A 26,267-nucleotide genomic window follows, 5' to 3' on the forward strand; every position below is an offset into this window, starting at 1 on the left:
GCAACCAGGATCCAAGCCATTGATCCAAGGCTTGGTTCTATACTATTGACTCTACAGGGACGACCACTTTCTCATACCAAGGACTACACTGATTTCCAGCAGGGGGTCAGCAAGTTTTTCTGAAGAGCCTTCATGCCATCCACATGGGCAAGCCATGGCCAGAGTTTTCTAGGTGATGAATGACTGGACTTTCCTAGGATCTTTCTGCCCTGCTCCCATTTCACAGGTACATTTCTGCAAGGAGCAACACAGTGGAAGGTCTGTGATGGTCTACTAACTGGGAATAGTGGAGATTGAGAATCTGCATCAGGCTCTGCCTTCTGCTTGTCAACAACACTGTAATATGTAGTCCAGAGATCCCTTGTAGGGCAGTACATCAATCCTGGCATCTGCCCTGAGTACATGGTTAAGAAGCCTTTTGTCCCATCAAGGTGGCTATGGCAGTACCCCTCTAGAAACATGGAAACTACATTTGCCTTGTCTTGTGAAGGTAGAACACACAGCATCACCTGTTAGATACAAAGCCTTTGTGAATATGGTTTTATGGATACATGGGCACACCTCACCCACTTCTAATTCACTTCTTTAACCAATCACAATCTGCTTCTTACACCACTAGGGGAAATTTCAATTAACACACTAATTTGGGTCTGCCACATTTGAAGCAAATTGATTTTTAGCTCATAACAACCTTGTTCTTGATAACAATATGTCAGATCTTTCTCACCTCTGGATCCATCTTTCCTTCCTTGCTGTCTGTTTGCTTGGCATTCCATCAGACCCCACTGCAGGGATTAGAGTATTTTACAAAGGAGAACATCTGTCCCCAAGTTTCATAGCTATCATTCTTAGAAAGGCAGAACTTGCAACTGACTCCTAATTCCTTCTGGTAATAAAATTCCTGATCTATGCAATGGCTTTTTCCCATTTCTCAAAACTACACGTTCACAAAAGGTCACAAGCTGGCTCCAGTTCCCTGTGTACTTTGCCAGGTAATATAGTTCTGAAAAGAAAAGCTTAACTTAAAGGTCAAGATACAAACTCTGCTTTTTCTGACTATAAAATATTGAACATTTCCTTAGATTCATGGACCATGTTCTAGTAGTCTATATGATATCAACATTCCTTCCATGTGAATTTTTAAGTATCAAGTAATCTAGTAGAAATGAAACAAAGTAACTGCAGAAAGGTACACTTACAAGTCTTTGAAGCTTACCTATGCTCATCATAGTACAGAAATATAATTTCTATAGAAACCTATGTATTTAACATGGATTTACTAAATAAATTTAAGTAAAATTTTGAACATTTTTCAACAAAGTTGAAATCTGAATAGAATGACTTCTCTGAATGAGAACAAAATGAATTCTAGTATTAAAAATGAATTCCGGGACAAGTATGGCGGTGCATGCCTGTAAAATCAGCTACTTGGGAAGCAGAGATAGGAAGATCTGTCCGAGTCCAGCAACCAATAGGCACAAGACCCTACAGGAAAATACACTAAAAGATTCACACTTGACTAATAAGTTCAAAACCTTGCACCGAATCTACAGCACTGATAATTAATGAAAAAAAGAAAGAATTACATTCTAAAATCAGAATATACTTCCCTTAAGAAACATAACTCTCGGAAGACTGGAATGAATAATACTAAAGGACATGGGACTTTGATAGCTACGACTGTATCCCAGCTCTTTGCCTCCCCACATCTGATCTCTGTGCTTCAGATATTCGAACATTTCTGTCTATGCTAGATGGGTCCTTGCTCAGCCAATTGACCTTACTCACCTCAACTTAAAATTTTTACTATTGTCTGAAATTTTCCTGGCCTAACCATCTCTGTTTTTATTACATCCTTCCCTTTTTTCTCTACATCAGGATATTTTGGTAGTTCCTGCACCTGGCTACCCAACACTTTTCTTCAACAGATCATTACTCTTTATTACTCAGGAAATACTTTTTCCTCTATATAAATTCCTTAGGTTGAAAATTAAGTATATTTCCTGGCTTGGAGTATTAGCTCAGTGGAACAATGCTTGTCTAGCAGGTATGAGGCTCCAGGTTAGATCTTTAGCACCACAAAAAAAATTTAATGAGCATATTTCCTTTTCTTCCTTTGTTATTTACTATACAAAGACATGATAGCAACTAGTCTCAAGAAGGAAAGGTTTAATTTTCTTAAATGTTACCATTTGTAAACAAAATAATGAAGAAAAAAACAATGTTATTCATGGAAATATAAACGAATGAAAAAAGTCAGGAGTGCTTCAGACACACATGATTTGGTAACATAGAAATTTTAGGATAAGGAAGATCCAAAATCTTACTTAATAAATGTAATGTCACAGGGTATAGAAAGGGTGGTTCTGGTATTTTTTTAAAATAAAATCATAGAATAGTATAAGATTCTTCCTAGGTTCTTGCTTATTTAGTGATTCTAGAAAACTCAGTGTAACCATTTTGATCTATACCAAGGAGACCTATTCCTTCTTGTAATATTTTCAGTGCATCTGCTTTTACCTCGAGGTCTTTGATCCATTTGGACCTGAGACTCCTATCTCCAATTAACCTCTAGAAAATGGGAAGTGGGGCATGGCTCAAGAGCTGAAGAGTTCAGGGACAGTCCCAGGCCCAGGGGTAGGGTGGTAGCCTTGAGCAGAAGAGCTCAGGGACAGTGTCCAGGCTGAGTTCAAGCCCCAAAACCCACAAAAAAGAAAGAAATAATAATAATTTTATAAACTTTAGTAATCTAGCTTCCTACTTGCCAGTAATGGAAGGCATTAAACATGTTTCTTATTAAAATTTGTATTTTTAAACCATTAGGTGAACAGCTCCTTAGAAACTGGCATATAGATATGTCAGAATCATTTGTAAGTGTCTTTAATTTGATATCAAATCTAGAACTCTTTTGTTGCATCCTTGAAATAAGACTTGATTAATTTATATATCCCCAGTCAGAAAACAAAATGCCTACAGCTTATTAGAACAAAAAAACTACTCTATAATGAATGAATTGTTACTCTAAGTAGAAACAGCTTGTTTCTTTAATAAAACTTCCCCCAGTAGAATTCAACATGGTCATTCCTTAATCATCTTTTCCACCAATTTTTGGAATCACACACAAGCACTGCAAACACTTCTACTCCTTATCTACATTTCAAAACAGTTTATGACAGTTTGCAGCAGTTTTTGTACAAAAAGTAAATAACAGGGACTTGGAGTCCTTTCTAGATTATTAATTATTTTAGAAATCTAGACTATAAACTTGACTTTGGCCATGCCTTTACTAAGGAAAGATCAATAGAGCTTAATGACTAATTGGCAGAAATAAATTGCCTTGTTCTGTGTTGCTTGTACAAACACAGACACACATAATCCCAGGACAATTTTTTAAAGAAAACTGTTTAAAAAAGAAAAATAAAGTGGACAGTAAGTTAACTGGAACTGAACATCGGAGGGAAAATGTAAAAATAACCCAGAGGCTTTCATTTTATAAGAAAGAAGGGAAGATTGGGAAAAACAGGCAGGAAAGAAGAATATCACTGTTCTATTTATGCTAATAATTTTGTTTAGAAGTAGCCTATCATAATAACAGACATGACACATGCTACTTCTTGGATTCATACATAGGGCCTTCAAGCTTCCACACAAAAAAAATCCATGAAGTTGCTATAGACTAAAAGAAAATTAACTTATGCCAGAATAAACTTACATTACCACTAACATAAAGTCTAGGTACTTCTGTGAAGCAGATATTACTAAGTCTGCACTGCTTACAATTTCCCTTCACAATAAAATTAAATGTAACCTTCAATCCAGCAAATCTCTTTCAACAAAGTATGCATTTCATCAACAGATTTGAAAAATAACAATTATTATTTTGTATAAAAGATAAGTTTAACTATGGAAAATTTCACTCCTCTATATCACAAACATATTGTTACTCAAATTATTTTATCCAGAAAATGGTTCTCTTCAATGCTATTTCAACAATAAGGCAATGATAACTAGCTGTTCCACCATCCAATTTAGAAAGATATTCTGTGCCCTTTGGTGTTCTTTTCAAAGAAAGGTAGAGTATTACAGAAGTAAAAGAACTGAGAGACCAAAGTAATTACTGCTTTCAAAATGCTTACAAAATACAGCTGATTATGAAAAAGAAGAAAATGTCCTATCAGAAAAACACAGATTAGATACAATTTATTATTGTTTTGTAAAGGGCACAAGCAGTCTAAAAAATGAATGCATTGGAGATATGTTTTTGAAAATCAGTAAATCAATGAATCATTTTTTTTGCCATGAATATGCACTTAGTGTAAATAAAAGCCTGACTTTTGATATAACTAAATATAAGAACAAAATTACAATGGATAAAGAAAAACATACTGTTTAGCCAAGATGTACTATTATGTACAATACAGAATGAAGATACATACAAAATTTATCACAATATAGTCATATTTAAATATGTATTATTCAAAAATAACAATTTTCAAATGGGAAGTCGTGTCTTATTTTAAATATGTATGTGATATATTATATATATATCAAATATGTATATATATCATGCTATATATAAAATATATGTGTATATATATTATATATAGATATATATAATTTCTGTGATCACTACAAAAGAAACATAAATCAAGAATGTTATTTCTGTGTTATAATAAGAACTTTTGACTGTTTTCATAACTTGACAAATTGAACATGCCTCTAGGTAGTTTATTTAGTTAACTAAACAGAACTTTTAAAATTTGTTTAATACATTCATTCATATCCCTATTCAATGTAATCTAAAATAATTGGTGTCAAAGAGTCATACTTGTAATCCTACCTACTCAGTAGGCTGAGATCTGAGGATCAAGGTTCTAATCCAGCCAGGGAAGTAAAGTCCTGAAGACTCTAATCTCCAATTAGCCACCAAAAAGCAATGAAATGGAGCTGTGGCTCAAGTGGCAGAGTGCTAGCTTTCAGCACCAAAGCTCAATGACAATGCCAGGATCTGAGTGCAAGCTCCAGGAATAGTACATACACACACACACACACACACACACACACACACACACACACACACGATCACACAAACTAAAAGTTTAAAAAGGTTAATAAATTACAATTGTATTTTGAAATAATGGAAATAGAACTTAAGCGGGTAAGTCATAGTTGATTTCAATAATTAGAAAGATGTTAAGCAATGAGTTCCTCAGAGGAGATAAGCAATTTTTTCTTTTCTTTTTTTTCAATCTGGAAGCAAGTTCCAAAAGGATGCCTCATATGAGGATTTATATAGGGCACATTAAATAATGTAATAGATGGCGTCAAATGAAATAAAGAAGCCAATTTCATATGTCTCTCTCCTGGTACAGCCTCCATAAAAACAGAGATATCTCATTCCAATGCAGCATGGGGGGAGAGGTAGTTTCAAAGAGCACAGCTAATAACCAAAAGTACATTGCTTTTCTGCCTTGAAATTCAACTGAAAGACAACACAAATCAAGCTGATGAAGCGATGCCAATGATTTTCCTGAGATGCAATATTTTCATAGATGCTTCTTTCAAATGGTCATTTAAAGAGGTCTGGAACAGTCATTTGGGTTTATATTCTTGGATTGTATCCTAATAAACTTCCTTCGATGGTCTTAAGAGGGGACATGCAGGCTGAAAATACCAACATTCATGCACACAAAAAGAAATTGCCTTCAAAATCTGGACACTTACTATGTTAACCCTGAGGCTTCCAACTCCTCTCTGAGACAATACTGAACAAAGACCAAGTCCCAAAATAGAGAATGTTCTTTGGGAAGTAGCTTTCCATTTACACATTAAGAGATGCTACTTTATGCAAGAATAAAAATCAATGCTAATAAGAACTAACAATACAATTCAAGAAAAATGCCCCGTTTTTTTTCAGAATTTCTTTGTACTCAAAAACAAAGTTTAAGCAAAAATGTTTCTAGTTACAAGATTAAAAGGATATATTAGGGGCGAGGAGGTTGACCTAGTGGTAGAGTCTTTGCATGCACAAAGATTCAGGTTCCATTCCTTGGTACCACATACATAGAAAAAGATGGAATTGGGACTGTGGCTCAAGAGAAAGCCCAAGAACAGTGCTAAGGCCCCAGGACTGGCAAACAAGAAGAAGAAGAAGAAGAAGAAGAAGAAGAAGAAGAAGAAGAAGGAGGAGGAGGAGGAGGAGGAGGAGGAGGAGGAGGAGGAGGAGGAGGAGGAGGAGGAGGAGGAGGAGGAGGAGGAAGAGGAGGGGGAGGAAGAGGAGGGGGAGGAGGAGGAGGAGGGGGAGGGGGAGGAGGAGGGGGAGGAGGGGGGGAGGAGGAGGAACAGGAGGAGGGAGAGGAGGAGGAACAGGAGGAAGAAGGGGAAGGGGAAGAAAAAGGAAAAGGAAAGGAGAAGGAATTCAGGTTACTTATCAAGGTTGAATGGAAACTGGGGTTACTTTAAAAATATATTTCCTTTCATTCTTATTTCAGATTTTTGTCTATTACTGTTTTATCTTGTTTTGAATAACGCATACTATTTCCAACTATATTTAAAGGGCTCACTAGCATGCAGAAGGTCATATAATCAGGCAAAAAGAGATGGGATTTAAATAATTTAGATTTATGACCTTAGCCTGTTATTTCATTTTCTTTATTCTTCCATAGAAATCAGCCTTTTTAACTCAATTCCACGGATTTTATAGACTGAGGAAGAATAAAGACAGCTACATAACACTGTACGAAACTCCTCAAGCAGCTCCGGCTGCTCTCACACACTCAGCCACTGCCTAAGCCAAAACCTCAAAGGAGAAAGACATGTTGGGGAAATTGAGGACCCAATCACTGATGCCACTGAACCACAGAATCAGGGGTCCATTTTGGGCTATCCATCTCCGAACAGCAGGAGATACCAGGCCTAGCTTACATAAGCACTCCAGTTGCAATATAAGCACACAGGGTGTGGCTGAAATCAAGAATTAGTGAATCTTAAGCTTCTACATGTGGAGAAAGAGAAAACAAAAACTTACGGAAATGTATCCCGGGTTCTGAGGGCTCTGCCTCAGCTCTGTAGTCACAGATCCTGTGCATTTTTACTTTGTGTTTTTCCTTCTTTTTTTTACTTTCCTTTTTTAATCTCTTGGTGAGGCTTGCATATCCACCGCACACGTCTGGAACTGCAAAACTCAGTTCAGAAATCTGCAAAAAGCCAGAGCTGACCCAGCAGCCCTGACTGTGGGTGCCATTTTCCAAGGGCTCCAGAGAAGCAGTAAACAAAGGAACATCACTCAGGTGGTAATAGTTATAGTCGAGTAGCCTCTGTGTGTGTGTGTGTGTGTGTGTGTGTGTGTGTGTGTGTGTGTGTGTGTGTGTGTGTGTGTTCAGTAAACCTAACAGGTGTGGGGATTATTTATTTGTAGCACCATCAACAAAGACTAAATGAACTCTTTTTATGGCTTACACAGAGTTGTTACAGGTTAGACAAGCTGTGCTACAAAAACAAGTCCTATATTCAAGGCTTAGTCCTTCATGTAATGTTCAGAATGGGGCTTTGTGAAGCGACTGGATCCTGTGTACTCTAACATAATCAATGAATTAATTCACTGAAGAACAGTGAGTTAGTGGCATTATTGGGAGGTTGTTGGAACTAGAAGATGGGTCCTAGCTTTCCATCACCAAACTGACAGTAGACAAACACTGCAGAAACCATGAGCCAAAATGAATCTTTTCTTCTTTAAGTTGATCTTCCTCAGGTGTTTTGTCACAGTGACTGTGTGACAACCTTACACCTTAGTGCTTTTCATAAATCTGTGATGTGAATCTGTAAGGAATGGTCAGAATTATCCATCACAGTGAATTTATTTTCTAGGTTTCATCTATTAGGTTCCAATTATTTCCAACAATTTTGAGCCATATGGCTTTTGCTGGTAGGTAGATAAACTGAGCGTTCCACTAGATTTTGGTGACTTAAGGCTCACATTTGGAACGGCATCCTCTTGCCTCTAAACCAAATGGAGAAGTGTTCTTCATGACCAAGGCAAGGTAGATGTGTGCAGTCCGCTGAGGCCCACTTCCAACACAACTGTATATGGTGAACTATCCATGTCTACCTCAAAGATACAGAATGAGAACTTCTAGGGTTTTGTTGCAGGCATTTCGTATTAAAGAAACGCTCTAAGCAGTCTTACATGCATACACTAAAGATTAACATTTTTGAAGTAGACAATCCTGAATGCTAGAGTTTAGATCTAAAATGCCCCTCAAGGTATTGTGTGTAAATGGCTGAGTCCCCAGCCTGAGACAATCCTGAGATGATGGTAAAAATCTTAGGATGTAAGACCTAGTGAAAAGAAGCTAGAGCATTGGGCATATGCCCTTACAGAAGGTTCTTGTACCCCAGTCCATCCCACAGGCCTAAAGCAACCTGCTGGAACTGCTGGAACCATAAGCCAACATAAAACTTTTCCTCTCAATTATCTTAACTAAGAATGTAAAGGACCTTTTTGATGAAAACTTTAAAACCCTGAAAAAGGAAATTAAAGCAGAACTGAGGAAATGGAAAAACCTCCCAGGTTCCTGGATTGGAAGAATTAACATCGTGAAAATGACAACCTTGCCAAGGGCTATCTACAAATTCAACGCAATACCCATCAATATCCCAGTGTCATTCTTTAAAGAAATAGAAGAGGCAATCCAAAATTTCATATGGAATAATATAGCAAAATCACTTCTTAGCAGAAAGAACAGCACAGGAGGAATTTCAATTCCAAACTTTAGACTCTATTACAGAGCTATAATAATCAAAACAGCTTGGTACTGGCACAAGAACAGGCCTGAAGACCAATGGAATAGAACTGAGGACCCAGATATTAAACCACAGACCTATGGCCACCTAATCTTTGACAAAAAATAGAATTGAAGAAAGACAGCCTCTTTAACAAGTGGTGCTGGCCAAACTGGTTAAGCACCTGCAGAAAACTAAAGTTGTATCCTTCTCTGTCACCCTGTACTAGAATTAGCTCCAAATGGATCAAAGACCTGGAGGTAAAAGCTGACACACTGAAAACTTTACAAGAAGGAATAGAAGACACACTAGGCCTCCTTGGCACAGATTGAAACTTTCTCGAAGAGGATCAAGAAACACAACATATCAGAGAATGTCTGGATAAGTGGGACTGCATTAAACTGCAGAGCTTCTGTAGGGCAAAGGACATAGCTAGTAAATTAAATAGGAAGCCTACAGAATGGGAGAAAATCTTCACTAACCATACAATGGACAAAGGCCTCAAATCTAAAATATATCAACAACTCAAAAAATTGAATCACTCCAAAACTAATCTCCAAAGTAACAACCATCCCATTAAAAGATGGGCCAAAGACTTAAAGAGAGTCTTCTCTGAAGAAGAAACAAAAATGGCCTATAGACACATGAAGAAATGCTCAACATCTCTGGCCATAAAAGAAATGCAAATCAAAACAACTCTAAGATTCCACCTCACTCCAGTTAGAATGGCCAGGATCAAAAAATCTAATAACAACAGATGCTGGAGGGGATGTGGCCAGGAGGGATCACTACTACACTGTTGGTGGGAGTGCAAACTCATTCAGCCACTATGGAAAACAGTATGGCAGTGCCTCCAAAGACTAAACATAGAGCTCCCCTATGACCCAGTAATTCCACTACTTGGCATTTACCCAATTGTCCAGAAACAAGGACATACTAAGTCCACTAGCACAACGAAGTTCATTGCAGCACCATTTACCATAGCAAAGATATGGAACCAACCCAGATGTCCCTAAGTTGATGAGTGGATCAATAAGATGTGGTATTTATACACAATGGAATTCTATGCTGCTGCCAAAAAGAATGGCATCGCCCCATTTCTAAGGAAATGGAAAGACTTAGAAAAAATCATATTAAGTGAAGTAAGCCAGACTCAAAGGAACTTAGGCTCAATGGTTTCCTTCATTTGTCATAATCAATAGAAACCTTGGGCTCTCCTAGCAGAGATTTGCAATAGGGCAAAACCTTGATACATAAGGACATATAATATGGTTATCTCATATTGTTATAGTATTTCACTTTGTTATCTGATATATAGGATAAATGCATATTTGGTTATTTGAAATTGGATAGGGAAGGGGCGAAAACAAGATGAGGGCTGGGGGTGGGGGAAAGGGAAATGGGGACCAAGACATGAGAAAGGATATCAATGTATGTGAAATAATGCATCTTCTATCTGGTGAATATAATGTAATCCTTCTATTAATTACAATAAAAAATATATTAAAAAACTTTTCCTCTCACACATTGATTATCTCATGCACTTTTGTCACATTATGAAAAGCTTACTAATACAGAGTGAAGTCATTTTTTTGTAAATAATCTTGGCCTTTTCTTCAAAACTGTGTCTCTGACTACCTATCCAAGTATCCTCCTATTGTATCCTTTTACATCTGAGGATGCTTTAAAAATGAGAAAAACAAAAGTACTGATAACAGGAAAAATGCACAAAAAAGGATAAGAAAGATGGTATTCCAGTTTATGCCATGTGGTGCTGAAAGAAGTCAGTTATAGGTATTGAAATAATAAACAAAAGGAACAGCCTATTATTTGAAGCTACCAAAAGTTGCAGACAAAAGATCCAGATGTATCAGACAAAAATACAATGAACAAAAGAACAACAGCAATCGTAACCAAAATAAGTATAATTTTTATAAAATTATACTGTTACGCACATAGTGGTATTTAATAAATTCTAACATCTAGTGTGGTCTGATGTTAATTATTCCTAACTCTCCCAGGAAAGTCAGAAGCCTCCTTGGAATAATTCAGGACATTCTTTTCTCATTCTTTTCTGTTTTAAAAATATGTTTTCAGAGCTCTTCTTATTACCTGTTCCACTGCTGAAATTAGCCTTCTTCTTGCTGTCAAAAATGAAAGAAAATTAAACTTTTTAAAATTACAGTAGCTGGGGCCAGGAGTTTGACCTAGTGGTAGAGTGTTTGCCTAACATGCACAAAGACCCAGGTTCAATTCCTTGGTACCACATACATAGAAAAAAGCTGGAAGTGGTGCTGAGGCTCAAGTGGTAGAGCTCTAGCCTTGAGAAAGTCCAAGGACAGGGCTCAGGCTCTGAGCTCAAGCCCAGGACTGGCAATAAAAAGAAGAATAAATAAAATTACAGTAGCTATAGAACCCTGAGACTACCCATGTAAAACCATTAAATACCCCTCTGCTAACAAGAACCGAGAGCAGAGCAGTTAAATCATCTCATGCCCAATGTAGCAGGAATTCTTGTCCCTGGGGTCAACACTTGTGGGAGAAGGCAAGGCCTGACCATTGATCATAAGCTTTTATTTCCTCTGGGTTCTTTCTAAGCTACCAATGACACATATACCATGGGAGCTTTATCCCTAAGAAACCATATTTGAAACACTGACAATCCCCTAAGAATATAAGGGAAGAAACACTTATGGTGTTCTAACAATATGTTCAATATTTTAAATTACTTTATTTCATTTAATTATTACCTTGGAAGTAGACATTATTAATTATGACTAATTTAATCTACCAGGGAGCCTGGTACTCAGGGAGGTTAAGTGATTTGACCAAGATCCATTTAGCACACAGTGAAGTAAGATTCAACCTCAAGTCTGCTTGAAAAATCTATGCAGAGCGAAGTGGCTACTGGCAGATATGCTTTGGGAACTCAACCACGTTATTGGATTCTTTCAAGGATTAAGTATGATATAATGAATGTAAGGGCCTCTAGCACAGCACTTGGATACATAGTCAAAATTCAGGAAATGTTCATTCCTGTCTTTGAAAAGCAGGCCTGCAGCCAGACTCTTGTGGTCTTCAGCAAGAGGAAATTGTCTGATTTCATCTTCGTCTTCATATCAGATTCCTGGGGGTGGGAAACGTTGAATTTATCGTGGTATCTGTAAGTGCCTATGGTAGATGTTCGCTTCCTATCTGCCTAGGAGTCACTGTTTAATAGTATGATTAAAGTCGTCAGCCTCCCATCCAAAAGACTGAGGTAATGTCTAAAATGTCTACAAAATGACAAAGGGGACCCAGTTAGACAATTCAACACAGGCATCTTGGCATTTTTCTATGAATGCTGTTGCTCCTTTCCTTTAATCAACCAATAAATACTGGATTCTTCCTCCATATTCTAATTCCTGATCATACTCACTTTACCTCCCCAACTCAGGACTCCCATCTACAGATGTTTTGCATGATGCTATCTAAAACCTGAACTTAGTGGGACACATTGTACCATTAGCCCTGCAATCACCAGAGCCTTCTCTGCAGCTGGTAAAATTCCAGGAGTCCTTGCAAGTACTGAATCACTGTGATAAGGTCAGTGGCAGAATTTGTGAATGCTAAGAGACATTTTGAATTCTGCACGTTTGAATGAGAATTCAACCTGTAGAATTACAAACAGTTCTGTGTTTAGCTTTCCATGGACTCTAGTAAGTCAATCTAAAAGACCTCTAAACTTAGTCCATTATCTAGCCCTGAGTAACTTATAAGCCATATGCATAAATATCTATTTCCTTTACACACACTCTGTATCTCACATATCAGAAAACACATATACATGTGATTGCAGAAATGTGGGTGGACAGTGAGAGAGGTAAGAAATACCAAACTTATGAAATGTAAGATTACATCAAAAAAATCACTTACAGTTCAATGAGATGGTCACACTATAATGAAGATTACTTCTGCCCTTCAGTTTTTGGATGGGGTAAGATATTCTTCACTTCAGTTTTCTAACAGTTTCAGTCAGCTCTTTCTGATGCATTTTTATACTGAAAATTAGTCCTAAGTCTCTGTTATGGATCAACAACTTCCATTATAGCCAGCAACATCTCACTATTGATTTATTCTATATTTTCTCCTGCCATGACACATCTTGAAATCTTCCTAAAATCCTCATGAGAGCCACCTTTTTCCCACATGGCTAACCAAAAGATGCAAGGTTGTTGTAGTCACAGCAGAGGCCAGGTGCAATTTCACTTGTCATTTTGAAACAAGCTCAGCCCTCATTTCCAGACATTTTCTCTTGAACTTGGATGTCTGTTTTGCTTGGTTTGCTCTTCAGCAAGTTATCATTTCTCTTGCTTTAATGCAAACCCTGAAAAATGCCAACTTAGCTGGACTTTTTACTGACTACATTTGAACAGAGGTCTATTTTACTACCGAGTCAACCAGCTCAATTTGTCTTTGTGACAGCAAGTTAAATAACAGCACTATTTTTATATTTAAAAACAGAGATGTAGTTAATGAAAAATGAGTTATGTTAACTCTACAAGGCATTGTGGGAAATGGGTTTGTTTCTCTTAATTTTAAATGCTGACCTCTGCATTCTTTGTACTAGTGGATACAAAATTAAGTGTATAAAGAACATTCTACAATTAAGAGTTGTAGACAACCAACTGGAAAAATAATTTAATCACATGGAGATGGGTAAGAATTGAACATAAGAATGGACTAAGGGAGAGATATACATTCGATACTTAACAAAATATTAACAAGTAACAATCGCACAAATGATATAATCTAAATACTTACTCGACCTCTCATTTTAATTTCTCATTGTCAATGCATTCTTTTTTTCTTATCTGATTCCCTGAAGAAACTCTTTAAGAAAAAATAAAGATGATTGGGAAGGGGTGGAGGGAGGGAAAGTGGGACAAAAACATGAGAAGGGGTATCAAGATTCGAGAAGTAATATATCCATTACCCCACCGATGTAACTGTAACCCCTCTATTCATTATTGCTACAATAAAGAGAAAAATAATGGTACATGGTAAGGAAGAAATTAGAGATTTAAAATAAAAAGAAATGAAGAGAAAGGAAATTCTGATACCTCCATCACATCCACTCAAAGATCCAACCTCAGGAACTATCATATACCCCCATGTGCTCTGTATGCCTTATTGTGAGTTATGTTCATAAGCAAAAAATCATTTACTTCATAACTAGAATAAAAAGAAGGAAGATAAATTTTATAAAATCACTCATTCTTCTGTTTCAATTGTAGTGATTTTGAAATGAGCACCTCTGGATAGAATTTAGACAATCTGTGACCATGCATTGTGAAAAAAATGATAACTTTTTAATCTCGTGAAAATTTGGAATTTTGTTCATTTTTTTAAAAAGGATGCATGGGGGTGTCTGTCATTTTGTCATAAATACCACATTTTCATACTACTCTAGTTCTCAAGGGTATCTCAAAATATTGTTTATATTGATGCCTAATTTTAACCCATAGTACTTACTATCCTCCTTGTTAGATTGCATGCAATTTTCCTGTAAAAAGAGCTTTGTGTAACAGAGAGGGCCGTCACATAACTCTACATTCAGTTAATGGTGAAATCACGTACTTTCATCTTAGAGTCCCAGACAATGCCTTTGTCTTTAATGTCAAATTTGACATTGAAAACTCAGCTGTTAAAGTTTTAATTTCTAAACTTTCCATATTTCAGTTCCTAATTCTCTATAGGTTGGTATAACTCCTTTAACAAGGAAATGAATAAGTCATTAACCCGCATGCTGAAAAATACTTAAAAGACAATATTTAGCCAAGTGCAGTGGCTCGTGCCTGTAATCCTAGCTAGTCAGGAGGCTGATATCTGAGGATCGCAGTTCAAAGCCAGCCCAGCACTAAAGTCCATGAGACTCTTATCTTCAGTTAACCACCAGAAAACCAGAAGTGGCGCTGTGGCTCAGGGGGTAGGACTGTAGCCTGAAGAGCTCAGGGGCAATGCCCAGGCCCAGAGTTCAAGCCCCACAACTCACAATAAAAGGAGAAAGAGAGAGAGAGAGAAAGTGAGACAGAGACAGAGAAAGAGGGAGGGAAGGAAGGAGGGAGGGAAGGAAGGAGGGAGGGAAGGAGGGAGAGAGGGAGGGAGGGAAGGATGGAGGGAGGGAGGGAGGGAGGCAGGCAGGCAGGCAGGCAGGAAGGGAGAGAGAAAGGAAGGAAGATGTGACAATATTTAACTTTAATTTTTTATGTTCTAAATGGTCTATTTTGTCATTTAATTTACAAAAGCATATATATATACATATATATATTACTATCTTACAAAGTCCATCACTTTAAACCCCCCTCTCATACTCAAAAGAAAAGTTGTCAGTACATAGGATTCATTTTCATGGTCCCACGCAATCTTAACTGCACTTTCAAAATTCTCTTTTCATGTGAGGCAACTTTCCCCTCGTGTTCCAAATCTTAGAGGATGGATATCTTAACACATGGAATGCCTTGTATACGTTTGTCTGATTTGCAGAAGAGAAGGACAAAGGGCGAACCAATGCAGCAGCCAATGCAGCAGCCATACTCACAAGACAGCCTGTTGGAAATGAACTTTACAACTTGGGGGGAAGGGGAGTTGGAGGGGAGGGAAAGTGGGAGAAAAATAATGGAGGAGCAGCAAGATTCAACAAGAAATATACTCATTACTTTACATCTATAACTATAACCCCTCTGTAAATCAACATGACAATAAAATTGAAAATAGAAAAAAAAAGAAATCTTCAAAAGGCTATTATTCTGCCTGACCATAGTGTATACATTTGTGTGAGTATACGAATTCATACACACACACACACACACACACACACACACACACACACACACACAGTTTTAGAATCCCTACTCAACTTCTACTGCCCTGAGACTAGGAAGTTATTAAATGATATCTTTCATAACTCCAAATAATGTGCCATACTCTTTAACTTTGCTAAAATCTTATTTAGCAAATAACTACTCTTGAGATTCACAGCCATATTCTGAGGAATAAGATAACATTATAATCACCACGTCTGTGTCAGAAGTCAAAAAAACTCAATAGAAAATGATTACATAACCAACCCTTCTAAAAAGCTGAAAAGTCTAAAAGAGATACAAAATTGAGGCAATGTACTGAATAAAGAAAAATGATTTCAAGGAAAACAACCATCTTCTATCCTCAGAGGTATGAGTGTAAAGAACTTCAGGGAACAAACTCAGAAGTCTTTCTTTTATCTCCAATAACAAAATGCAAGAGATAATTTGGCCTGGAATCAAGGTCTAAGATAACTAACAATAGAAACACTTCAAAAAGTAGTCCGAAGAATTAAATTCTGTTTCCCTTTTGCCTCGACTTACCATGCCATGCACTGCTTAGTCACACTCAAGAAGGTTTCCAAATCTTTTGCTTTCCTTTGGTAAGTCAATATTGAGGCATTTCTTTGAATTCTTTCACACCAAAACCAAAATATGCACCAGCAGTATAAAGTGCCTCCAAATCTCTGGCCATTTCTCGTGTTCTTGTCATTCATCTACTTGTTTTCTCCCTAAGAAAAGAAATTAGGATAGTAGTGACCTTTGGAGAGCAGACCTGTTCTTCAGCATTGAGCTGTTAGTCTTCAGTATGGTCTCTCAGAGATACAGATCCTAGAAGACTATCTTCAAATGGTAAACATGAACTGTCCCATCCATTTGTTAGAAAGCTCTAAAATATCTTGCTATGTGATGTAGATCATATCATGCTTTTTTGTAATAGTTAGAATAAAATTCAATTAAATGCTAACTATGTACATATACAAATTCATGCATACACATACAAATTTATGCTTCGTGCACATATTCATCATATGAAAACATCAGAGAGTAAATTGACAGAAATGCCTCTGTTCCCTGTTGTTATTTCAGTATAATGCTTTGGGAAAGACAGTAAAAGTTTTTCAAATACTTTTTCACCTTGTTTTTTTTTTAATTACAAAGCTGTTGCAGAGTTCATTTCACTCTAGAATAAAAATCACATTATTATTCTCAAAATACAATAATTTAATAGAGAAAAATTTGCCAGATATTCTTAAACACTTTCATGAATCCATGGCTTTGAAATCAAATGTGAAGCTTTCTTGAAGCCAATGGATTTTAATTGCCAATTTTTGTCCTTTCCCTCATTTACATACAAATTCTTTTCTCCTGCTTAAAGGCCATGAAGTTATCTTAAATTAGTAGTGAGGTGGGAAAATAGGAAGAGTGGAATCTTCTCAGAGATAAAGTAACGATTGCTTTTGCAGTTCAGTACAGCTAATTGTCTTTGGTACTGTGCTATTTAACAAAGAAGGCCTGAAAAGAAGCCCTCTGTCTACCTATGTGAGTTCACATGAGTGCATTGTCATGAGAAGTCATTTTGAATGCACTCCAGAATAACTTTCTGCATTTAGCATCATGTCATGGCAATGATTTTGACAACTCTGTTTCATGGTAGAAGCCAGCATTTATTTTCTCACATTGTTCTGAGAAACTGTCCCAAACTTGGACAGTGCAATACAACTCAGTAAAATCTGTGGCCTGTTACCACCAGTAGTTCTCACTTTAGGGGCCACGACTGCATCCACAAAACATTGAGCAAGAGCTGTGGGCCGCTAGGGAACTGAACAATCTTATTAGGTCACCTTCCACCCTGGAGAATTCTTGATAGGTCTTGGAAACTATGATAAATACATTTTATCTTTCCACTCTAGTTCTCAGGCATATTGATTCTCAACTATTTTAATACATTTCAAAAATTAGAGCAGAGCAGCTGATATTTATGAGACCATGCTTTTGTCTAAAGGTTTTGAAAATGTACAGCAAAATGTGAAATGTAATTATATTAGCAGCTGCCACTAGATTTCCTCATTAGAGGTAAATGGGCCCTGAAAATACTAGTAAGACTCAGAGACACTGTTTGAGGTGAAAATGAGCTGCAGTCGTCGACAGGGAGACAAATTGGTGAGATATTCCAGAGCAGGAGAGGGTCAAGTAAAAAGGAGAAAAGAACTCACAGAGCCAATAAAGAAAGCAGAAGAACCCAATTCCAGTGTCATCTTTCTAATCATATCTGACTATTCATATTATTAAGGTCCAGGGTGAAATAGCCTCTGTAAAAAACAGTGAACAAATGGTCTTTGCCTCTAAACCAGGAGTCAATAAACCTTCTTCTAAAAGGCCCACAATTCAAATTATTTTAGGCTTTTCTAGTTAACTTCCCTCTGTCACCATATTCAAGTCAATTGTGTGTGATTGGCCATTAAAATAATAGGTGAATGAATGACTATGGCTTATTTTGTTTTTCATTTCTTTGTGGGTAGTAGTAGGGATCCAAACCAGACCTTTGTGTTTGCTACATGAACACTCTACACTCAACCACAACGCCCTATTTTAAGAAAGCTTTATTTTTTTAAGACATCAACAGTTGAATTTCATTTAACTTTCATGTTTCACAAAAACACTGCTCTTCTTCAAACTTTTTGCAGACATTGAAAAATGTCAATTACCTTCTTAGTTGATAGATTTCATAAACCACAAGAAGTAGGCTTCATTTGGTCTGCAGGTCTTGGTGGTAACTTGTTCTTCTCTAGATAAGAGAGGCAGAAGCAGCAGCAGCATTCATCTCAGTGATAAGGAAGAATCCACAGACAATCTACAACTGGAGGAAAAGATTATCAGTGGCTGTCAAAGCAAAATCTGATTGAGAATCAGATTCCAAAAAATTAGATGGGACCCTACTTACTACTTCATAATCTAGATTGAGAGTTATGATTATGGCTTAGATTTAGACTATTCATATTAGGATAAAAACATTTGGATGTCTAAGTCAAAGGCAGTCATTAGAATTCTGCAAATAAGATAATATTGATCAGCGTAATTCTAAATTAATATTAATGGAATCAAAAACACAAATGTGTCTCACTGAATAAAAGTATAAGAAGAGAAAATGAGTCAGTGTTTATGGCAAGGATTTTTTTAAAATTCTTTTGAAGTCAAGATGACAATAACTTTGAAGGATGAATTGAATTTGAAAAGTCTTAGGAAAAGGATAAAAAAAACACACCTTGAGACTGAGGGCACAAGGACAAAATTAAATTAAATTTGCTGTGGATTATTATAAAGAAATGAGACAATGTGAACAGAAATAAAGTGTGGTCCATTCATCTCCTCCTGCCTTAGTAAAATGAGTGCTCTGAACTCCACTTCAGTTCAAGGCAGGAACAGAACTGAAGCCAAAACACAAGAGCAGAAGGCAGGCATGCCAGGAGCCCATTATCTGCTGTCTGGGAGTGCTGAGCTAAAGAACCACACTTCATAAACCAAAAACCCAGGAAAAGGCCTGAGATCCTTCCCATTCCTTTAGAAAGGGGAACTCCAGACATGGCAGAGGTTAGGAGGGGCCAACCAGGTCAAAGCTGTGCCTACAGCAAAGCTGGAAAACTCTGGCATACGTGGTGTTGATTTGAATGGCTGACTTTCAGAAGCAGGTCAGTGCCTTTTTCTCCCTACTTGTTCAAACCTTTGCCAATCTCTGATGAGGAAACAAATGCTAATAGTGATCAAAGGTCAGTAAAGACCAGGGAAAGAGCATGATACACTTTAGAGCTCTACAAAGGGGTAAGGTTACCTTAAGAAGAAGAAAATTGAGAGGCCTGAAATTAATAAAACAAAGAAATCTGTATCTGGTTTATAACTTTCTGGATGATTCCTATCTCTGGAAAGTGCTTTTGTCTTAATCTATTTGGGAAATGATCTCAAAATATAGAATTGTAGACTGGGGTTGCAGAGATTCATGAACAGTAGAAAATAATTTCTCATAATCCTAGATTCTAGCAATTCCAAGATGAAAATGTGGGTAAATTCTGTATCTGATAAACGGTCCACTTTCTGTTGGTACCTTCTGGTTGGCCCTTAGCTGTTAAAAAGGGCCAGGCTTCTTCCATAAGAGCATTAATCCTATTTACACAAGTTCTACCCTGATGGCCTAACCCCCTACCGAAGACCCTATATCCAAAAGCCAACACATCATGGAACAGGTTTTAGCAAATGAGGTTTAGGTGACAGCATAGTCTCTATGTGGCTAGCTCAGGGGTATTCTGGTCTTCGTGAGTGAGAAACCCTGACTAAGAACATCTCACAGGAATTTTCATAGATTTATCATTCCACATCCTTTTTCTTATCTTGAGTGACTGTGAAGTGTCATGAGCACAGACTTCATCCCATTAAAAGTTGAGACTAAGATAAGAAGGCAAAAGGAGACCCCATCCCCACCCAAACTCACAACAGGTTCACTAAACAGGCAGCAGAGTCATACAGACAAAAGCCCTTCCTAGTGCTTTTTGTTTTTTGTGTTTTGTTTTGTTTTGTTTTATATATTTTATTGTTATTAATAGAAGGGTTACATTATGTTCACCAGATAGAAGATACATTATTTCAAAAACACTGATACCCTTTCTCATGTCTTGGTCCCTATTGTTTTGTTTTGCTTTTTTTACTCATTCAGTGTGTTTACTTGTAGATTTATGGGCACATTGTAGTTACCAAAAATGAGGGAAATGAGGCAGCCAAAGCTTCTTTGGCTCTGGCTAACTTTATTTAATATGATGTTTTCCAAGTGTTTCTACTTCCTTACAAATAATACAATAACCTTCTTTCTGATGGATGAGTAGAATTCCATTATTTAAACCACATTTTCTTGATCCATTCATTCAGTGAGGGACATGTAAGTTGATTCCATATCTTGGCTATGATAAACAATGGGGCAATAAACATGGTTGTGCTAGTGGCTTTGGTGTGGCCTGGTTTGCAGTGCATTGGATAAATGCCCAGGAGTTGAATTGCTAGGTCACAAGAAAGAAAGGAGGCTATGAATAGGAGTGGTGGACAGATGATTATATAAAATAATCTTCTATGAAATGAACTCCAAGAAAAGGAAAAAGAAGACATTCTCTAGCTGCCATTATAGTTGTTTTTGTTTTCTTTTCCTTTTGTCTTGCTTGTTACTTCGTATTTGGAGCGTAATGAGTATATAAAAGGTAGAATAAGGATGAACAAATACAATAGTGATACTCACTAGACACTATGTGGAAAATGACCTGGATATCATATGGGTGGGGGCAGAAGGGAAATGCTGGGAGAAAGCAAGGGAAGGAGACACATGGTTCAAAAAGAATTGTACTGATGGTACCTGATTCATGTAACTGTAATCCATCTGTATATCAACTATTAAAAACAATTAAAAATAAATAAATATATAAAATTTAAAAAAGTTAAAAGCCTTTCCTCACAGTAAGGAGGAGAACTCTGCCAGAGTGTCCATTTACTACTTGATCTCCTTTAGAAATCAACAAGAAATAGCAGAGCCTTCATCAGAGTCAAAATCCAAATCAGATTTATTTCTCCAAGAAATAAATTAGGAGCCTGTGATGGATCCAGGCAGAGTCTGTGGACAGGGACAGAGAGCAGAGTCTAGAAGCAGAGCACCAGAGCCAGGGACATTGCAGCAAAAGAAGCAGCACAAGGACCAGGAGTCCATTCTGTTAAAAGAACAATTCTCTTTTAGAAAAATCCAATAGATGATCTGTATTGTGATCTAGGGCCTAGATTAGGTGGGAGGACGGGGGATAAATTCCCAATATTGGTCATCAGAAGCTTGAGTCCAAATCTATTTCCATGTTGGACCTTTGGGAGAAACCTCTCTAGACACATACTGGAAAGAAAATAGCATCTGGATTGGTACCAGAAAGGATAAAAATAGCCAGGGTTATCCATTCTCCCTCCTTCCTTAGATCATAAGCTGATCATGTGTTGAGAGAGGGAGCAATTTTTGCCCATGTGGGATTATGCAATTAGACACAGTCTGGGAGGTTTTATGCTTTTTTTCTTTCCAAAGCAACCATAGAGATGAAAAGTAGAAATGAAAAGGGCCGATAAGGGACCACATTCTGCAAGCATCTGCCACCCCAGTGCTCTGAAATATTTAGAATGCAAAATTTTCCTGGGCTTCACTGCACATTGCTTGCCCACCCGCCCCCCATCCCCTGCCAAGAGCATGGCACTTTCCTTACTTATATAGGGTTGCATTTTCAACCCTATTTTTGGGTGATCCAAAACTGAAGGGAAAGTGACAGCTTTGACTGGTATTTCTAAACAAATAAACAAAGAAAGGAAAAATTAAAAAAACATGAAAACCACTATGCTCAATGAGACTGTTAATGCTTAGATTTTTCTACAACATTGGGTGACATTTGGTTTGGAATAGAAAAGAAAATGTGAAAGGAAATATCATTGTGGGTTTCCTGGATGTTTGATTCACCCACGAGGCGACAAAGAACAGTCAATAGGCATTCTCTACCTTTCGTCTGCCAGTTTGACTGTGTCACGTATTATTGTCAGACTGAAATGATGGGAAATGAGTTTAAACAATGATGTCCTTCAGAACAACTTTGAAAGTCATTAATTCAAGTATTTATTAAGGATTATGGTATTTCTGGGACTATTTTAACTAATTTTGCCTCTGATAATAACGTTGTATGCAATCACTATTCAGTGACAACACATTTTTTTCTTATCAGTGCTGATCAAATAGGTACCATATAAGTTTTCTCATTGTACATAAACTTTATAACACACACACACACACACACACACACACACACACACACACACACACACACACAATTTCTACTTCTCTCAAGGAGTTTCCAAGCAATAGAAATTTGTCATTATAAAACCTGTAACCCTAGCTACTCAGGAAGCTGAGATCTGAGGGTCAAGATTCAAAGGCAGCCCAAGCACAAAAAGACTTGAGACTCTTATTTCCAATTAACCTCTTGAAAACAGAAACTGGGGCTTGCACAGTGAGAGGAACGAGGCAATAATCAAGAAAGAAACTCCTTTCACAATAGCCTCAAAGAAAATAAAGTACCTAGGAATTAGCTTAACTAAGAATGTAAAGGACCTTTTTGACGAAAACTTTAAAACCCTAAAAAAGGAAATTAAAGGAGAACTAAGGAAATGGAAAAACCTCCCATGCTCCTGGATTGGAAGAATCAACATTGTGAAAATGACAATCTTGCCAAGAGCTATCTACAAATTCAATGCAATACCCATCAACATCCCAATGTCATTCTTTAAAGAAATAGAAGAGGCAATCCAAAATTTCATATGGAATAATAAAAGACCCCATATAGCAAAAACACTTCTTAGCAGAAAGAATAGCGCTGGAGGAATTTCAATTCCAAACTTTAGACTCTATTACAGAGCTATAATTCTCAAAACAGCTTGGTACTGGCACAGGAACAGGCCTGAAGACCAATGGAATAGAACTGAGGACCCAGATATTAAACCACAGACCTATGGCCACCTAATCTTTGACAAGGGAGCCAAAAAAATAGAATGGAAGAAAGACAGCCTCTTCAACAAGTTGTGCTGGCAGAACTGGTTAAGCACCTGCAGAAAACTAAAGCTGGATCCTTCTTTGTCACCTTGCACTAGAATTAACTCCAAATGGATCAAAGACCTGGAGGTAAAAGCTGACACACTGAAAACTCTACAGGAAGGAATAAGAGACACACTAGGCCTCCTTGGCACAGGTCGAAACGTTCTTAATAAGGACCAAGAATCACAACAAATCAGAGAAAGGCTGGATAAGTGGGACTGCATTAAACTGCAGAGCTTTTGTATGGCAAAGGACATAGCTACTAAACTAATCAGGAAGCCTACAGAGTAGGAGAAGATCTTCACCAACCAAACAACGGACAAAGGCCTCATATCTAAAATATATCAACAACTCAAAAAATTGAATCACTCCAAAACTAACCTCCAAAGTAACAACCATCCCATTAAAAAATGGGCCAAAGACTTAAAGAGAGTCTTCTCTGAAGAAGAAACAAAAATGGCCTATAGACACATGAAGAAATGCTCCACATCTCTCGTCATAAAAGAAATGCAAATCAAAACAACTCTAAGATTCCACCTCACTCCAGCTAGAATGGCCAGGATCAGGAAAACGAATGACAACAGATGCTGGAGGGGATGTGGCCAGGAGGGATCACTACTACACTGTTGGTGGGAGTGCAAACTCATTCAACCACTATGGAAAGCAGTGTGGCAGTGCCTCAAAAGGCTAAACATAGAACTCCCCTATGACCCAGCAATTCCACTACTTGGCATTTACCCAACCATCCAGAAACAAGGACATACTAAACCCACTAGCACAACAATGTTCATTGCAGCACTATTCACCATAGCAAAGATAAGGAACCAACCTAGATGTCCCTCAGTTGATGAATGGATCAACAAGTTGTGGTATTTGTACACAATGGAATTCTATGCTGCTGTCAGAAAGAATGACATCGCCCCATTTGTTAGGAAATGGAAAGACTTAGAAAAAATCATATTAAGTGAAGTAAGCCAAACTCAAAGGAACTTAGGCTCAATGGTTTCCCTCATTCGTCATAATCAGTAGAAACCTTGGGCTCTACTAGCAGAGATTTGCAATAGAGCAAAATCTTGATACATAAGGACATATAATGTGAAGCTAATTGAAAGGACCTCCAGGATAGTGAAACAAAAGCCATATAATGAATGATTGTTGTCCTTAATGTACTATGTTGTCTCTCATCTCCTTTGCTGTCCCTTGGTTATCTCATATTGGTATAGTATCTCACTTTGTTATCTGATATATTGAATTTATTTGTATTTGGATATTTGAAATTTGATAGGGAAGGGGGGAAAACCAAGACGGGTGGGGGGTGTGGGGGGGGGAGGGAAACGGGTACCAAGACATGTGAAAGGGTATCAATGTATGTGAATTAATGCACCTTCTATCTGGCAAATATCATGTAACCCTTTTACTAATTACAATAAAAAATAAATAAATAAATAAATAAATAAAAAAGAAACTGGGGCTTGGCTCAACAATAGGGTGGTAGCCTTGAGCTGAAGAGCTTAGGAACAACTCGTAGGGCCAGGAGTAGATAGTAGCCTTGTGCTGAAGAGCTCAAGGACAGCACCCAGGCCAAGTTCAAGTCCCATGACCCACAAAAAAAAAAAAGAAATCTGTCATTATAATTTATTAGTTTCGTATTAAATCACATGTTATTTGCAGCGTTAAACCTCTTCAAAGCTAACTTTAGACATAAGCATTACTTTCAAAAAGAAATCATTGATAATTTCTATAAACATTGAGATACAACAGAAATAACATGTTAAGAGTAGAGAAACAATTAAGTTGTGAATTTTTCATCATCTCTTCTGAATACAACTTTAAACCTTCAAGTTGATCAATTTAGGCTACAAAATGTTAAGACTAAAGTCTATAAGGCCCTACTTTTTTAATATTTTTATTGTAATTAATAAAAGGGTTATATGGTATTTGTCAGATAGAAGGTGCATTAATTCACATACATTGATACCCTTTCACATGTCTTGGTCCCCATTACCTTCCCCCCCAACCCTCTCTTGGTTTTCCCCCTTTCCCTGTCCAATTTCAAGTAACCAAATACAAATGTATCCAATATATCAGATAACAAAGTGAGATATTGTGACAATATGAGATAACCAAGGAACAGCAAAAGAGATGAGAGATAACATAGCACATTAAGGACAACAATCATTCATTATATGGCTTTTGTTTCAATATCCTAGAGGTCTATTCAATTAGCTTCATACTATATTATAAGGCCCTACTTTTATGCCAAATCACCTTAATTACAAAAAGAAAACCATGATTCCATAATTTTGACCTTGGGATTCTTTCCCTGGCTTTTTGTAAAGTGGTTTTTATTTAGCTGATGTTCATGAAGACAATGAGCACTTAGAACTATGAGACTAATAAAAGAAAACCTTCACTAGGAAAGTTCATCTCTTTACAGAACTGGGTCAAACCATCCTTTGGGGCTCTCTGCTGGAAAAGTAGAATCAAATTATGCCCCTTTAATGGTAACCTCTAGTATTAGACTTATGGCATCTCAATATCTTGCTTGAAAAATTTCAAAGCAACAAAATATTGAGCTACTATGAGTAGCTTTCTCTTGCCGTCCAAAATATTAAGCTACCATGAGTAGATTTCCCTCTGGTCCTAATACCAAAAATTCCTCTTTGACTACCACGACATCTGCAGGCTACACCGATCCCCCATTTCTAGATGGAAACTGGGAGATTACAGGCTCAAGAAAAATTAAATAAGTAAATCTTGGAGTCAAAAGTAAATGAGGGGCCAGGAGTTTGGCCTAGTGGTTAAAGTGCTTGCCTAGCATGCATGAAGACCCGGGTTCGATTCCTTTGTACCACATACATAGAAAAAAAGCCAGAAGTGGTACTGAGGCTCAAGTGGTAGAGCTCTAGCCTTGAGAAAATCCAAGGACGGTGCTCAGGCCCTGAGCTCAAGCCCAAAGACTGGCAAAAAAAAAAAAAAGTAAATGAGTAGGCATTATCGGA

The 26,267-nt window shown here is 37.3% G+C and overlaps 1 long non-coding RNA gene across 2 annotated transcripts in view; it reads right to left on the minus strand.

Annotated features, from left to right (window-relative positions):
* LOC150049321 (uncharacterized) overlaps positions 1-18,477 on the minus strand; it is a 196,010-nt gene extending 177,533 nt beyond the window's left edge. Inside the window, exons 1-3 of one of the 2 annotated variants that reach the window (XR_016538982.1) lie at positions 18,332-18,477; positions 16,167-16,354; positions 13,585-13,653 (exon numbers count right to left, since the gene is read on the minus strand). This is a non-coding gene — a long non-coding RNA (uncharacterized LOC150049321). Of the gene's footprint in view, positions 1-13,584; positions 13,654-16,166; positions 16,355-18,331 lie in introns of those variants that run through there. The other variant, XR_016538981.1, reaches the window with a different exon arrangement.
* Positions 18,478-26,267: the final 7,790 nt, after the last annotated feature.

This window comes from Megascapheus bottae, chromosome 20 (genome assembly GCF_031878675.1).
Source record: "Megascapheus bottae isolate mThoBot1 chromosome 20, mThoBot2.hap1, whole genome shotgun sequence".
Lineage (NCBI taxonomy): Eukaryota > Metazoa > Chordata > Mammalia > Rodentia > Geomyidae > Megascapheus > Megascapheus bottae.